General features: G+C 39.5%; 1 protein-coding gene across 8 annotated transcripts in view; it reads left to right on the top strand.

Annotated features, from left to right (window-relative positions):
- Positions 1–8,887: 8,887 nt before the first annotated feature.
- The window catches only part of LOC131694055 (potassium voltage-gated channel protein Shab), a 368,174-nt gene continuing 361,330 nt past the window's right edge, over positions 8,888–15,731 (top strand). For all 8 annotated transcript variants that reach the window (XM_058982410.1, XM_058982412.1, XM_058982414.1 and 5 more), the window contains exon 1: positions 8,888–9,410. The gene's annotated coding sequence lies outside the window, so the exon portion shown is untranslated. The remainder of the gene's footprint in view (positions 9,411–15,731) is intronic.

A 15,731-nucleotide genomic window follows, 5' to 3' on the forward strand; every position in this document is an offset into this window, starting at 1 on the left:
CATCATTTTATGTAATAGTATAACCCGCCTTGCAATCGCCAAAGAGTAGGGAATGTTATGTAAAAGTCTACCTAAGAATATACTGGGAACTAAGGCAATCGTCATTGGTATTACGGATGTCACATTTTGGTTTGGTTTAATTCAAATAGTATTTATCGAAATAGATTTTTCAATGCGCCATTTCAGCAGCAAAAATTCCCGTTGATTACAAGTGTTTAGTCATGTTTCCGGTACACACAAAAGGTGATAAAAGCAACATCGAAAACTACCAGGGAATTATTTCACTGATAGTCGAGTAAAAAAATTTCGAATCGCTTATCAACGAGTTGCTAGTTCTGTTAGTAAATATTACATAAGCACTGGTCAGTACGGAGTCTTCCCTGGTCGTTTGGTTGAGACGAATCTAGTTAGCTTCACAGAGTTTCGCATAAAAAAAGTATTAAAGAAACTCCAGGTGGACACTGTCTACATAGATCTTAAGGCCGCTTTCGACACAGTTAACCACGAGATACTGCTAGCAAAGCTTGATAAACTATGATGTAGCACGAAATTCTGCGACTGGCTTCAATCCTACCTTGTATGTACAACGCAAGATCATTGTGCAAATTGGTGACAACATGTCCTGAATTTCTAATAATTGCGGAGTTCCTCAAGGTAGTTCACTAGGCCCGTTACTATATTCGTTGTTCGTGAATGATGCGGTCTTCGTTCTAATGCGTGGAGGGAAACTGTTTTTCGCCGATGACTTGAAAATATTTCTTGCCATAAGGAATGAAGTCGATTGCCGTGAGTTACAGTGTCTCATTGATACATTTTACATCTGGTGTCAAAGAAACATGTGGATTCTTAGTGTTGCGAAATGTTTTATCAGTTTTCATCGTACAAGAAACATGCTTAATTTCTACTACATACATGGCACGTTTTGCGTGGTTTTTGTCCTTTGTGTCCGTTTTTTATCATTTGTTGTTTGGATCTTGAACGAACAACAGCAACAAAGCTCACATTTTTCGGATGCCATGCCGGTACCATATGCACCCGCTGCATAATTGTGTGCAATGTATATCGGGCGCTCTGCTGTGCGAAGTTAAACTTTGCACACACGAACGAGTAGGGTAATGTTGGGAGGTTGTATATACAAATTCCTTGTGTTCTTTTTTATCAATTCTTGCTTGGGTTGTTGAACGAGCAACACATGGACTAGAACATGCGGAAGGTAAAGAAAAACACTTTCGGTAGTGTTGATATAAGCCTGCACACATTTTTCGGATGCCAATTGCCAGTACCATTTTTACTAGTGGGAAAAGTGTACCGGGCGTCTTCACGCTGTTGTGGGGGAGGGGTCCATTGATTTACGATGTTCATACTCGGTGGATTTGGGTTTGAATGGAACTCAATTGTCAATGTTTGTGAATGGTGTCTGTGCGTGCGCTGCTTGTGATTTTAGCTATCCGTACACGAAGTTGTTACCGCATTAGAATAGCTTGGATGGGCTGATATGCGAATCATCCGATGGCAAATAAAAGAGTTTGGTGGTTTTTAATATCAGACCGAAGCTCGTTCGTCATTGGTTCTCGTTAAATTCATGCATCGAGCCAATGATTTTGGAATCCATCAAAACCAACGCCAACATCAAAGGTTCTTGCCAGATCCACCATAAATACCATAAAAAAAATTTAAAAGTTTTCCATTCAAACGCAATTGCGTTGAATGTCATTAGATTTCAATTAACAGGCTAAAGTATAGTCACGGCACTCCGGTTATGTCACAGACATTCACCCGTATTCTTGTTTACGACGAATGCGAGATTCGTTCGAAAGCGATTCGAACGAATAGTAAGCCCATTTAATTTTGCTGTCGTAAATCGGATTACAAACCACTTTCGAACGAATCTCGCATTCGTCGTAAACAAGAATAGGGATGATTACCCACCCATCTTTTTAATATAGTTGTATTCGATCTAATCAATTCCCCGAATGCAGAATAAGACTAAATGTCATTCGTTCGGTGACTTTCGGACTTCCCAGCTCGTGCAGTGCGACGTTATAAAGAATAGTGCTGATCCGCTTTCAAGGTCTCGACATTTTTCCTCTTGTTGTGTGCACCGTTAACCGTTATTCCGCCAGCAGAGCTGTACCAGTGTTTCGTTTCTCGCGAGCTGTCTGGATACTGTTATACAAGTTGAGTACCGTTATTGTAGTACCGGCCTTATTCTGCGCGGCGTGTGACGTGAGACGACTAAATTCTCGACTCGGTTAAATGGGCGTCTCACGTCACCCGAAGTGACTTCAGATTTGGGTGAGAAAAGTCTATTGTAGATTTTTCGAGTTTTGACAGAACCATATTCGGCCATGACTGATAAATCGAAAATTCGCCCTGGTAAGCTTCGGGTGGTGGTAAATAGCTTGAAGCAGGCAAATTATATTGCTGGCTACGTGCCCTTTACGAAGGAGTACAGAGTATATGTACCAGTGAATCAGTTTGAAATCAATGGGGTCGTCTCCGATTTGAGGTTGAATCACGCGGATCTACTGATACATGGGGTTGGCGATTTTAAAGATACCATGGTACCAGTGAAGATACTGGCCTGAAAACGTTTGCATGCAGCATCAGTCGCAATTGACAGGAAGAGGACATATGTCAACTCGGACTCCGATCGGGTGAACGGGTCTGCCCAACCTAACTACTTCCTCTTGACAAGGTTTGTCTATCTATGCGTTTGTGGGGCGGGTCATGAACTGTACTACCCAAGTAACCATAAGCAGTAAGCCATTGCACTATATTGGCTATACATTTGCACTAATGTTGCATTGAAACTCCATTACATCATTAACAATACAATAAAGCTCTATATTAGCATCAATAATGTATAACTGCACAGCCGACATATAGCATTATCGCTTGCTCTGCGTATATAAAGCTGATATAACGCGTACATGCTTCAAGGATTTTTAATGCATGTAAGCTTTACAAGTGCATTTAGTGCCATTATAGAGCAAATAAAAAGGCAATATAATGCTATTATAATGCTGTGGATTTATTTGTTATGCAACTCTTCTTGAAGATTATTTTCGGCATATTTCATTTCGATCGGGCATATGCAATATAGTCCAGGGAACAAACGCAGCGCTCTTACCGTGAAGGACGAGGCAAGGTACCCCAGTTCGAGACTTACTAAAGGTAATTTTCGTGAAACATTCATTTCATGTGAGAACGAAAACCCATTAAGGATATTCATTACAATGCATTAGAACACGAAGAGAGTCAATTACGGTTTTAATCAGAACATTTTATTTTAAAAATTTTCCTTTTTGCTCATCATACCGAAAGGAAACAAGAAATGGTTTTAAAACCATGGCGGACAATGACAGCCAACTGGAACTTTTTAATAGCCAATATAAGGCTTTCAAATTTGACATTTGTACGCTGGTGCTATATAATAGCATTATTACTGCAGAAACGAGCTGTCAATCTCTGCACAGTACTAGCACTATATTTCGCATTTTCTGGCATAATACCAGCATTATATCAGTATTTAGGGCTTCACGGCTCTATAAGACTGCTTTATATGTGTATCTAAAGCAGATATTAGGCTACGTTATAATGCTTATTGGTTACTTGGGTAAATGCCAACAACTGGAACGCATAGCTTATCATTGTAGCAATAAGATTCGATGTGGGAAATCCGGTGGGGATTATGTAGGCTTCTGTGGAGGGATGTTGAAAAATGTCTCTTCTGTGTGGGGAAACCAACATGATCTCCCGACAGGTGCCAAAAATAACAGCTCGAGGAAGTACTGGGGCATCATCGTTTTGGGATATCCTCAGTTCCATGAACTCATTCATTCTCTCGATGAAATATGAGAAGCACTTCTCGTATTTTTGGGGAAAATATGGGAGCAACAGAGTATCCAGATTAGCTTGGTGTGGGTCCTTCATCATTGCTCCATTTCGGGCATCGAGAGGACGGACATTTTAGCTAAGGGGGCTTTAGGGTGCTTTAGAAGGTGCCATATATGACTGTCTGTGAAGTCTAAGGCTGTCATAACTGTCGGAGATTTCCAACAAACTACAGGCTTGATAATCTTCTTTTCTTTGTCATACATGCTCACCCTTTCTCCCCTGTATCAGATATTGCTGTTACTCTGATGCTGAAATCATCCCCCTCTCCCCTGAAAATGTCTTTTTCAAGCAAGTAGGCCTTTGTAATAAAAAGCGATTTTGCATATTTTTCCCTTTGTTTAAATTACAATTTCTCAAAAACAGAAGCGTAATAATAGTATTTATACTCAATTACTGACGCCCTAGTCTTAATAATTGATCCCTATGTACATTGAACTGTATCCTTAGTTTAATGTAATCTAAAATCTCCCTAGTTTGAAATATAGTTTCTAAAAATCTCATACCGTATTTCTCTAGTTTTAGAAAATTTCAAGCTGTGATGGCACCGTGCCTTTTCAAATAAACAGACTAAATAAGCTTTATTTGCAAGAACGCATGCACGAGGCATTTCACGTGGATTACTCATTCCCGTCTTGTTGTAAGCACCGAAGGCGGTGTAAGTAATATTCCATGCAACAAGAAATATAATACGGATAATACTTAAAAAGCACTAACATTTTAAAGTTAACATAAAGTTCTTAGCGAACTTTCAAGCTGCAATGGAACGTGGAAGCTGCTTAAGCCACTTTAGAACATGAAATGTATCGCAAAATTACTTAAAACGAGAAGCTTGTGATGTCACAGGAAAGGGTATTCAATACCCAACAAAATGGTACATCGGTTTCCTGTGTAACCTTACTTTTATTTCTGTAAATGGTGATTGTGTATTGGGGTAGGTTGGTCGACTTTTGTGCGGGGCTGGTTGGCCGAGTTGCAAATTTAGCATAGCCAATCCAATATGCTTAAATTTAAGGAAATTGTCTCGAGTCTTGAAAATTGTTCGGGAACGGACAATGTTACTAAGCGGGTGCTGGTTGATGAGGAAGACGGTCGTAATTTCAGTTCCAAATGCATCACGAGCAGAGCATCACAGGCCGAACAATATGCTACCGATCTATGATAAAGTTTTAGAGATGGTCGTTAAAGAACAATCGATGGGTTATGTAGATAGTGCCGGTATGCTGTTGTGTGATCAATCATGATTCCGGAAACAACATTCGTATGAAACGGCGCTTAATCTATTATTGCTGAAATGGAAGCAGGCTTTTGAGAATGGAAAAGTTGTCTTGGCTGTTTTTGTTGACTTGAAACGAGCATTTGAAACAATTGATAGCCGTAAACTGATATATGTTTTGGAGAAACATGGTGTAAGTATGGTGCTCTTGAGTGATTTCGCAGTTACTTAGAAAGACGTACGGAAGTTACAAGAAACAACCTACATCATCGGAAGCCGAAATTAACCTTGGTGTACCATAGGGTATTATGCTAAGACCACTTTTGATTATCCTATACATTAACGTCATGGGAAACTTTTTGGATAATGCGGAAATAAACCTGTTTGCCGAGGGTACAGTTTTGTTTATCAGCGGTAATAGTTTCGATGAGTGCATCATGCTAATGAACCTTAAACTGACAAAGTTTAGTGATTGGTTGAAGTGGAAAAAACTCAAGCTGAACATTTTCAAGAGCAAATATATGATTGTAACTGCGCGACAGATGAATGAAAGTACTGCCATAGTTGAAATAGATGGAGAGATAGCTGAACGAGTAGCAACTATCAAATATCATAGGGTCACATTGGATGAAAAACTAAGTTTAATTGAGCACGTGAACAAAGTTGGTTGTTCACATTTGACTCCAAAATAACTGTTTACAAGACCATAATAGCTTCCCATTTTGATTACTTCTATTCTGTTCTTAGCATCCAAGAAACAGCGTAAGCAAATGCAGATCCTTCAAAACAAGATATTTGTGACGCAGAGGCCTTTGGATTTATAAGAGAGAAGGATTGGCATACAATTTTTGCCGAATTGTGAAGTATCGTTTCAAATGAGATAGTAACTGATCCATTAAATAATGGTATTCAAACATCTTAGACCTCTTCTTAATTCAACGGTCTAAACCTGCACTGAAGATATACTCTTCATCTTATACTAAATGATCTAACAAAGGGGCAGGGGAGTACACGCAGTGTGTTTCATTTAATGTTACACATTATGGTGTATGTACGAAGTTTGAACAACGAGCAAATAATAAACGTTTAACCCGCCCTATTCTACCTTTCTTCTTGACGGAGGCACAACTTCATCCTCAAACAGCGCTTTACAACTATGAAGGTAAGATTACACCGTCTGGGGAGAGTAGTTGGTAAGTCAATACAACTGTACGCAGCTCAATTGAGATCGAACTCCCACCACTGCATAAAGTGTGTAAGGCCCTTTGCCACTATCATCTCAATTACTTGAGATATTTAGCCGTCATTAACCAGATCCAGTTGCTGCTCGTCGTAACACCTTCAGAAAATGCGGATCTTTGAATGCTCTTACATGCATCTCCCAACAGCAATGCGATAACGTTGAAAAACAATGCGAACAATAAAGGTCCTAAGTTACTGCCTTGTGGAACATCTAATTTATTCGAGAACTGCGTTGATGTGGTGTCATCCTGCTTAACTTGTAGAATTCTTTCGGATAGATACAAATTCAACCAAAACACCAGTTTGAGTTTGTTTGAGCTCCTCGATTTATTCGCGAACTACTCGTTATAGTCCCCGAAAAATTTAGTTGCGAGAAAAATTGTTTTCTAGATTAATTTTGGGTCGCTGAACACGAAAATCGTACTATATTTCTCTCCCTCAAAGAAGTATTTTCGGGATGACCTAATTTTTTTTAAAAATACTTATTTTGCGTACTATTTTTACTTTTTGGTCTATGTTATTCACATGAATTGTATACCAATTGCTGCACCTTATGGAATATTTCGTCTTGTTCATGCTGTTCCCCACTAAGGCAAAACTTTTAACATGTGTTTGGAAAAACAATTATTTTCAAGGGTTGAAAAACATGTTGATAAACTAAACTATGATACAGATTATACAAACCATCAATTGACGCGCACTTCAAGTTATGTTGTTTCCCAGAAATCCATGTACAATGTCACGAATAGCCGTCAAATAGCCCCTTCTTCAGTATTGTTGAATTGTTTCGAAAATTGTACGAATAACCGGCCTTATTCTGCGCGACGTGTGACGTGAAGTGACTAAACTCACCTCACTTTACGTGGCATTTTTTACTCGATTCTTAGAGTCGACTCGGGTGAGGTGAGATTCTCCATTGCGGTTAAATGGGCGTCTCACGTCACTCAAAGTGATTCTTCAGAATTGGGTGAGAAAAGTCACGTAGAGTGAGGTGAGATTAGTCGCCTCACATCAGACGCCGCGCAGAATAGGGCCGAACATCTGTGATCCAACAAATACCGCTACTTTGATTTTTCCTGTTAAAAATTTCGGTAGTTTTTTTATAAAATATTTCAGCCAATAATTCTCGGCATCTTTTCACATTCAATGATGACATGTTTTGGTCGAAAAAGGTATTTGAAGGTATGGGCCAAATAAACCACAGGTATTATCAGGGATTGTTGAAAACGCCCCTCTAGCAAGGAAAAGAGTCCGAGTCCGCACTGGTAAATTGCGTGCGCAGGATTCAACGAACACGAGTTGAGATTGATTTTTATTTCATATTTTTTACAAATATATTGAAAAGATCAACGACTTTACTAAAAATCGCAGAAAACCTTCAGAAGCTCCAGAAAAATCACGTTTGAGCATCAACGGCTGCTCATTTTGGGATCCATTCACGTGAATACCAGAGGGATAAACTCATGCATCGTGACGTTGTGCATGGCTTTCTAAGAATATTCAATTCGACACATACGAAAACGTTCAAGTGGAAAAGCTTATTTTCGACCAAAAGTGTGGGTGAAAATTACAAAGTTCCTTAGCATCCACATGTTTCATCCAATTGTTGTGATCTTAAGCTTAAAAATAACTTATCTGAAAAACTTATCTGTCACATTAGATTCTGAAAACATGAAATAATTGTAATAAAAAAAAATCAAGAGAAAATGTTTAATTTTCAAAAATGGTCAAAAATTCCGCTTTTTTCCGCAGCATTTTTTTCCTCTGCTCTAGAAGTAAAGTCGCTCGAAAAAACTTCAGCGAAACACCTCACAAAACTCTGATTCTGACGTGGCGACCACATTATCAAAAAAGACATCCTTCCCTACAGCTCAATTATAAGGACTATAAGCTAAGCTCAGTAGTGTCCAGAGGTTCCGAGTGGTCTTAAGATGGCCCTGATCGTGTAATTGATTGCTACTTTGTATAATACCCATTGATTAAGAGAAAGAAGTTTTGTACGAGTACGTCTAAAAGCATATAATGTAGTCCGGTATCCCCTACTAAATGATCCCCATCTAGTTAATGAGTTGTCAGTCTGGTAATATAATGGAATATTCAATACGATGATAATTTCAATCAAGCATGTCTCAGGGAGCTCTCTCGCGAGAATAATCTTGAAATGGAACACAAAACCATTGGAAAGGATTACCCAAGTATTCGTACACTGCGAGGATTACTGTATAAAACGTGTTTCTCTGGTATACAGAGCATAACCCCAAAAACATGATAGGGATACGCGCTAATCTAAGCACCTGCAGCGCTTAGCAGGTTCTCTCTGGCCTCTTCGTTCGGCTGATGATTTAGAACGCTGAAACCACCATGGGAGAGTTGCGGAGAACTGCGGAGAAAGTTAACCACCGTCAACTTCCTCTCAGCGAATTTTCTTTTGCCGTGAAAAACCACCGACTGACTGGCGTGGTGTGGTTCCACTGCATATGAGGAAAATTCATTTTCCTCTGCGCTCGAAACTCTTCAGTCGAGTTTCGGCCGTTCATTTGTGCACACGTTTTCGACCTAGAAGCTGCTTCCTACAGCTAGGCGGAAAATCAGTTCTCCCTGAAAACTTGTACAGGAATGGGGATGGCCCCTGTTCTAGTGATCTAGTGACTGGTTATAGAGTGATGATTACGAAGCAGAAAAAGGACCGATATTCCCGTCGCACCAGACAAGGGGAGGGCAATCTGCTATCAGTGGGCCAGTGAAACGCGTGTGTGTGTATGCAACGGCATTGAAGAAGTTTCCTGAAATACGGAAAAGTTGAGCACAGTTTGCAAAAAAGTGGATTTATTGGCCAACAGTTGCAAGTTGTAGAAAACGATTTTCAACCCGAGCCCAATCGGTGAATTGCTGCATGTGTGAAAAGGTTTTTTTTAAAGTTGACATGCCTGGCTTCTCTAGTCGTCGTCTCCAACCTGAAGCTCGCTGGGATTCGCATGATTCTTCAGGGTAGACGTCAAGTACGTAAACGGAAAATGTAAGCTGTTGTGAGGATTCAAACAAGGCGAAGAAAAAGGTGAATGAAAATCCTGATTTTTTAAGAGGGTGTGTAACGATGAGAAAAGATGGTGTTTCATTCAGATCAAAGGCTCAAAAGATTTACCTCGCCGTATCGAAACTACTAATAGGGCAGCTTGTAGTGATGCTTTTCCTGCACTGAGTTACATTGCTGATTCGGTAATACACAGGCAAATTATGTTTGAAAAACCCATGACTAACAAAGGAATCCTGACCCGAATCAACCCCCGAAAAAGGAAACCTTTCATAGTGTTGTAGAACTGAAAATTGGTGCGAAGTTCAAAATTGCCGCGTGAATGTTGCTGCTGCTTACATTGTTTTAGTTGCTTCAAATATATGAATGGTTATTGTGTGATGAATTACGTTACCCACTAGTAGCTCCGGTAGGTGAAAAAAACGCAAAAGAAAAAAGCAGCTCGTATAATTGTGCTGTCCTAGTGGATAGTGAAAACGTGGTTTATTGTTAAGGTAGCTATTCGAATGAGACAGTTTTTAGACTTTACCAGGCAGAGTCCCATGTGCAGAGTGAGTTCAGAAAATTAATAAACGCACCCATAAGTGGAAAATATCGATTGAAAAAAGTATATTCACTGTTCTTACTCTGGTGCTTCTTTTTCGGATATTTTCATGGTGGTACAATTTTCTTTACTGGGTGAGAGAAAAGACGAGAGAAACTTGCTCGCCAACTGATTACTGTGCTGCGAGTATAGTATAACATTGGCGAGCGAATAACACAGACGAGAGTGAGTCGGCAAACGAATACAATCGGTTCACTTTTTTGTGTTGTGTGATACCATCAATACATGTTCAGTAGGGCTGCTTGAAATCGGATGACAAAATTTTTGGTAGCAAATTCTATAAGAAATCGCCGATAATCTCAAGTCGATTGACAATACAGTTTTGAAGATGTACAATTCCTATACTGTTTTTTAAGATTAAACGCATCACTTTTTGATTAGGATAACATTGCCACCTATCCCATTATCCTGTTCATTAATCTTCCTGTCACTTGTAGCTGTAGGCGGAAAACACAACGTCAGAAAAAATCCCTGCTGTGGCTTAACACAGGACCAACTGCTGTTAGACATGTTTTAGCTAGAGAAGCATACTGACATGGCATCAGCGATGCCAGATTCTCGCGACATTAAATCCGTAGATTTGCTCTGCACTCTACAAAGAAACAAAAGTATTCCAAATTAGGTTTTACACCAACCGGCATAACCCCACAAAATGATGAACTTCGTTTGACAATTCTCGGTGGTTTGTTTACATAGGAGTTACGTGAGTTCGAATGTGACAGATGAGCACCCGTTGCACTCGAACTCACGCAACTGACAAAGTAAACAAACCACCGAGAATTGTCAAACGTGAACTTCATTCAGCAAGAGTTCATTCGTGGCGTCATCTTACAGAACTCAATAGTGTTTTTCACCCCATTTAGGGATTGTGTGCCCAAACTCAATTCCAAGTTAAAGTTATATTCATTAATGAATTGATATTTAGTACTCTATACAAATGCTTCTTACTAGTAGGCAGCATTTTCAATATACAACAACAGTAAAAAGCATTTTAAAATAGCAATCCAACCGACTTATTCAAGAGGCACTGTTAAGGCCTATTTGTAACCTAAAAATTAGCAATGCTGAAAAATTTCTTAAAATTATATTACACAATGGATGAAAAGTATTTTTTTAGTCCACATTGTCCTTGTAAAGCTTTATATGACAATATCTATAGAATTGTTCAGTCTAGTCGAGGGTTCTAACGTCGCTCATGTTGTTCGTTTAGGAACCATTCTTGTTAATTCTACAGTAAGAATACAAGTTTTCAAAATATTTTTTATGCCAGTAATTGTGAGATATCGTGATATTAGTTCCGTTCCTTTGCACAACAAATTCGTATCGCACCTTCGAGCGTTATATAGAACAACAAATTTGAAATCCCATCGCTTGGTTCCAACCGATTTAACGTGAGATATCTCTCTGGTTATTCTTTTTTAACCATCGTTATCTGCCCTTTTCGTTTCGTTTCACTTAATCGTACGCTGCCAGAAAATTCACAATCGGATGGTGAGTAAAGATGGATCGTCTAAAATCGTCTGTTTTGGTATTCACCGTCACCCGATTCAGCCAACGGGCGCAGTCTTTTAAACAGAACAGGGTATTCATAGTCGATATTGAGGACTGTTATGCGATATTGAGGTTCATGCAGTGGATTGCTGCGTCCTGCTTGTCACTCCCGATTTTTAGATGTTCGAACGGGATTCTGTTATTGTCATCTGGCTACTTATTCTTAATACTTATTGGTGATTGTGCTATCCCAAATTTTTGTTATATTGTTCGTTTATATGACGCTATTCAATGCGGAGCCATAGCCTTTTATATATTTACAACAAATAAAGATTTTTTCAATAGGCTAGTAGTATTTCCCTCGCGCGCAATTAACTATTGCGCACGGAGCTTTTTTGTGGGGGGCATTTGTAGCAATGCCTGATGGTAATTCAGTCTGCTTCTTTGGTCGTCACTTCGTCCATGCTAACAACGCAGCAGTTGCCTTGAATTTAACGGCCGGTTGGCTTTGTATGCTTCTTCCATTTGCTGACTACGGTCGTGAAACCTTCCGAAATATCCCACATCAAATTGCACCACGGAAAAAACGCTGTAAAAAATTACCAAGTTTGTCCGATTCTTTTCAAACTTTCAGACAATGCAATATAACCCATTAGTAAGTTTTTGGCATATTTATTTTATTTAACTACAACATCACAACCTTACGCTTGCACATTACGCTCAACTCCCCTCATTAGTTTCTGTACAACATCTAGCTTCAGCTTCTCCTGTACGAAAACCCATTTTTTCTTCATGGCTTCCTCAGATTTAACCTCCTTGGGATGCTTCCGTAGTGCCTGCTGAATTTTTCGATGTGCCTTAGTTCCGGTTCATTTCCTTGGGTACGAAAGTAGCCCCGTTGGCTTCGTACCATTCCAGGACATTTGAATAGTGGCTCGAAGCTAGATCCGGCCAGAAGATCCTATGACCCTCGGGTTATTTCAACAGAGGAAACAGTGGCTTCTGAAGACACTCCTCGAGATAGATCTCCCCGTTTACAGTCTCGGTAGTCAGGAAAGGCTTACTCCGTTTGCCACAAAAGCAAATCGCTTGACAAATCATGTATTTATTGGCAAACTTTGAAAGTTTCTGCTTCCTTACTTCCTCCGGAACATCAAATTTGTGCTGGGTGGTGAAGAATAGTTGCCCCGGAAGCTACAGAATGTCCACCTTGACGCAAGTCTTATTATCCATGATGAGATAATGAGGCTTCGTCAGCATCTGGGTGTACATCAGTTTTCACGTCCATGACTTTTCCACTATATTTTTCCGTTCGTCACGATTTGGAGCCTTCTGCACATTGCACTTTGTTCCTCCCGGCCTTTGGCTCTCTGAACCAAAGACTTGAACAGATTCAACTTTTTAGGCACACCCCTGACAGAAGCATTGGATTACGCTTAAACTCTTTCACTACACGCTTGTGATCCTGACCACTAATAGAACATCCATTCTGCCTGCATTTCTCCTTCCATTCGATGCTCACAGTTTAGTAGTACCTTTTAATCATACGACTCACGGTTGATTGCACGATTCCCAATTGTTTTCCGATGTCCCGATGAGTGTCGCAAAATGAAATTGCGACGTTGCTTTTCGTTCCAATTTTCGAAAAACTGACAGCTAAAGACGCTGAATTACTGAATAAAGCCTCGCCATCTTATCCCAGCTAAATAAAATGGTTTTCTGCAAACTAGCACCACTGTCACAGCGTTAGCTTTAGTTGACTCATATACTACAGTTACCGCAAAGTTGCAACGTCGATAATTTAAAAATATTGGCTTTTTTTCGCTTTCCGGTAAACTACAACCTTCATGCGGAATGGGTTCGGTTCTGTGGTTTACCAGAAAATTACAACATAACGGATAGCTGCAATTGTTAAAGCAGCTTTTAGTAGGCACCGTAATGATAAAAGTTATATGTTTTATCTTGCCTTAGCGATTCGATTCAGAAATTTATTCCAAATACTTTAACTCACTATCACAATAGATTCAAAAATTCATTAATCAGATTGCAACATTTGACATTGCAAGTACTGGATGTAATCGTTGATGGTTCAATATAAGATTCTGGTTTAGCTGTCGTTGCTGGTTGGAGCACTGCTTGCGTTTTAGCTTTCGGCGTTGAAGTCGAGATTTTTTTTTTTGGTTATGGCAAAATTCAATGTATGCCAGCCGCGCTGGAGGAAATATTGCAGTTGTTTGCCTCGTCCTTAGTTCGTTTGAGGCAGCGCGTTCATTCAGTTATTTTCGCTTCAAATTCAACTTCATAGATTACACAATCCACTTTTTCTAGAAAATGAAACAGATGCCACCTTCTGCTTTTAATTCCACAGAGCTCATATATAACATATGAATGTTTTGGTGGGTGAATGCATTAATATTGCCTCCGAGCTGAAGGCTTTAGACTCTGCTTTAAACTTCAGTCAAGATGCAGATTAAAGAATTAATAAGGCGTTGAAACTGAATACTGGTTGCGGTTAATGCAGCAGAAATGGGCAACAAAAGAGAGATTTTATACCACTGTTTTCCATAGTTGTTCGTAGAATTGAAACGTAACAGTTTGTTGGTTATATGGTCGGTGTTAAGTCAGACCGGACTAAGTCGCAAAACATAAAAAAATGAGATAATGATGTCACTGGATAGGAAATTTCGTCAGCTACATTCGCCTTTTGCCAGATTTGGAATATGTAACAATAATCAAGAATTATGACAAAAATTAATTTTCAATTATAATGTAAAGGATGCTACGATTCAAACTTTAAACTCGTTTTTCTCGAAATCAATATTTTGTCACTTAGTCCGGTCTAACTTAACACCGACCATATGTGCCAGTTGGTTACATTTTCCAGGGTCACGAAGAAAGGAATGGAGTGCTCTATCCGCATTCTCACAACTCAGACAGCGTAGGAAATGGGGAACAAATTCCTGAACACGTCTTTATCGGCGACAACTTCGTCGTCTTGCGACATGAATCTACGGATAACGCCATCAGGTTACCAGGAGACAAATCATGTAATCTTCCGTCGATCGCACCGCCCTCCTTGTAGACGGGGACCTTAATCTTAACTTAATCCTGCTCATAAAGATGTGTCATGCTGTTACTGTAGATAAATTGATCTAGTGAGGTACGAACTATGCATACCAGAGCCAAATTTCGAACATGTTGAAGCTGAATGAGATTAATGTTATATCTGGCAATACACATATTCCCTTCTAACGTGACGTTGGTTGCTGGACAGATTTAGATAACTCTAATTGCTTTAGTAATAAAAGTTTTTCCTTCTCGTGTTGTTGATCGCTTTCGCGTGTCATTCATGGCAATGTTTTCCTCATTTTTGTTGTACCCTCATTCGTACGATGTGGACGACCATATCGCTCCTTTTTGACGTATAACCGCTGTAAGCATTCGCCTTCTAGTTTGGTCAAGTACAAATCCTACACACCACCAGAACATGGTCAGAGGCGACGTTCGTTTCTCAGAAGGTCCTGACATCAATGACATCGGAGAAATACCCAGCTGATTTTGGATCGCGTTTTGCCATTCGGGATTTCCAGTTGTGCTTCTTAATAGCATTTTGTCTTAAAAAGTGCTACAGATATTCATATTTACATCGGGCCGCGCCGAGGTTGGTCAACCAATATTTCCAACTATCAAAGACAACTGTCACGATACTCAGTGTCCTTTTCGCTTTTACCTGAACCAGCGCCAAATCAGCTGTCAGGCTACGTGCACAAATCAAATATACGAATTAAAACAGTTATAACAGTTAAAACAGGATCCAAGATATCGATTCATCAACAGAGAGGAGAAAACGTTGCTTGAATTCTATGAAATAAACAATTTATCATTTGCAGATGAGAAAATAAATTAAATTCTATTCAATACGACTTTTACTGGATTTATTGATTTGAACTACATATAATTTCCCCGACTCATTATCGCCGAAATGCGGTATAACTTTTGGAAGGCGTTTTATGAAGCAGGGTCTATATTCTCGAGTTGAATTTTCGATCGCTGGTATTTATTATCGCACAACGTGGTTTTGCGGATTCTCCATTTTGTTAAGATGATTTTCCAATAGAAAAAATAACTGTCAATCATTGGCAACCTTCTTCAAAAGTACACTGAGATAAATCCGTAGATTTCCGTAGAAAAAATTGCATTTCCGTAAATTTTATCTACGGATCCGTAGATCCGTAGAAAACCTCCAAATC

This window comes from Topomyia yanbarensis, chromosome 3 (assembly GCF_030247195.1).
Source record: "Topomyia yanbarensis strain Yona2022 chromosome 3, ASM3024719v1, whole genome shotgun sequence".
NCBI classification, from domain to species: Eukaryota; Metazoa; Arthropoda; class Insecta; order Diptera; family Culicidae; genus Topomyia; species Topomyia yanbarensis.